Consider the following 2,540-nt stretch of genomic DNA (forward strand, 5'->3'; position numbering starts at 1 on the left):
AAGGGTATATTGCCCCCCATATGGCGGTAATCCAGTACTTAAGGGAATGGTTTGTCCTTGAGGACTGGACTACCCAAATTGACACCGTGAAGGATCAATTTGCTGAGACTCAACATAAGAGTTCTCGGATATTATTCCGGATGAACAAATAGGAATGAACCATACTGTCAAAATAGCCCCTGAGTGGGCCCCATCTAGCGATCGAGAGCTAGTTGGGATAGACGGTATGCCGGCAAACATTATTGGAGTGACACCATGAAGTTCTGCCGTTGCTGTGTCAGATGACACAGTCCTAGATGTCGACAGTTGCTCTGACATTTCTAGTCTATCCAAAAGATTTCTTAGCGATTCAACAGGAGCTTCCGATAACGGTAAACTAATTTCTAATGAAGAAGGATATAGGGTGATCCCAACTCCAAATTGCGATGGAGTACTGAATGGAGGATCCTCCACAATCTCTTCTATAGCAATCAGACCAGGTGGACGAGGTAGACTGTCAGGTCCGTAAAATATTTTTGGTGTCGAAGAAGATATAGAATCTGCAGCGACAGATGTTTGGGGAATAACACCTTCTGAATCAGTTGTAGATGGAGTTGGCTCAATAATACAAGTGTTTACCTTCACACTAGGATCATCCCCGCTGTCCCTTGGTGGCTGCGGAACTTCTTCTGTAAAGGCAGGGATACCAGAAATGTTTGGAGTAATCAGGGTCTCTGATGGCATTGGAACACTCATTCTAACTTTACCAGGGGATTTGGAACCGGTTAAACGAGTTCACTTTGTCCGTAACAGTTTTGATTCTGGAGACAAAGATGGTTGACTCGTAAGTCTCTGCGAACGATGAGGTTTCAATTAACTTTCTTCCACGATTGCGGATTACTCGATCAACTAAAAATCAAGGGGAAGTATGTTTCCGAATTAAATGAATTTTAGACGCTTTGACACAACTTGTTTTTTCAATTTTTAAGAGTCGAGAAAAAACAGAAGATGACTCTAATCACCTTCCATTTTTAATGAGCCTGAAGTGACAAGTGCTCAGATGGACCTTTTCCTTTAAGGAGTCTGAAAAGGAACGAAAGAGACTGCTCTGGAAATCTAGACAGAGAGATTACCAAACCAATCACAAAACTGCAGAATACTTTTTACGGTACGACAATCAATCTTCTTGAATGTTGTGTTCAGTGCATTGCGATCGATAGGGCGGCAGACACAGCTTCCTATGGATAAAGGATAAAGACTATTGTGGTCTCCCAATATATACTCGACGGTACGTGGGAGCACAAGTCCGTACTGGCACTTATCGTCTCAAAGTGGAGGAATCACCCAACCATCAATGAAAACAACAGTTACCACGCTTTACAACGCTAGAATACGTCTCTAGCCTAGACTTCTAAATGTTGTGCGTTAGGTTCCAAAGTGTTTTTAGATTAATTAAATTTATTTTACAGTTGATCTTGCTTAAGAAATTTGCCTTTCAGGTTCACCGCGTGATGTAGATGTACAATTCCTAAAATTCAATCTAAGATGATAAACAATCGTTTAATCTTCTTTTTGCAATGAAAATCCTAGCTACTAAGGAAAGAGAGATGATATTCTTTTAACATAGAGTAGAGAGCACACACTATATGCACTGTACCAAATCAAACCAACAGACAGTCTAAATGCACATGCACATGCATGTATTTGTTTTCAGCCTTCTTAATGTGTGAATGGTAAAAGGAAAGCTAAGTGCAAATCTAAATTATTTTTCAAAGCGACATTACTAACAAGTTTCTTTTCAAGACAAAATGAAGACAATGACGACACTTTGCGATTTGGAATTGAAAACTTGCTTTCGACACTTGAAAAACTACTAATTCAAATCAAATACAAGAGTAGCAGTGTAATCGACTACCAAGAACAATTGGATTCTCTTCTATGACTGAAAACGACACTTGCGACACTTTCAAATCAAGAAACAACAGTTCAATTATGTTACTTCTTTGTAAAGAGAACTGAAAATGGATCACAATACATAAAAACATTTACAGTTCATTACACAATGGAGGTGGAATAATGGCAAGGAAGGGGGTTTCAATAGAGGTATACTGACTACAGACAACAAAACTCCTGAATAGAGCTGAAAAGAGTGAACACATAAACCAAAATCTAAGAGAAGAAGAGGCCTTGTCTGATCAGTGCACCTGTAACACAGGGAAAGTGAGATGCAGTGCACCTACTACACTCGGGAAGTGCGATGCATCCAGAATCCAAAGAAGAGATAGTGTGATGGTCCAGGGACGAGACTTCAACTAGGTTCCGGGTCACACTTTGTAGCTCAGTTCAAGGATTTAGGCCGAGCAAGTGGTAATCAGTAAATAAATTTCAGGGGTAGATCTAAGGAGGTTACTAGAGACATCACAAGGGCAATTAGGGAGCTTGTAAATCTATTGTTCAGTTCATAAACAAAACCCAGAGATAGAATGAAGCAGCATTGATCTACTTTCCACTTGCATAGCAAATGTAGTTCGAAGGCTAGCTGGCTTGACTTTAGGCTCTGT

The sequence above is a fragment of the Pinus tabuliformis genome, chromosome 7, assembly GCF_031772625.1.
Source record: "Pinus tabuliformis cultivar Carrire ecotype Pingquan chromosome 7, CPIR1, whole genome shotgun sequence".
Classification (NCBI taxonomy): Eukaryota; Viridiplantae; Streptophyta; class Pinopsida; order Pinales; family Pinaceae; genus Pinus; species Pinus tabuliformis.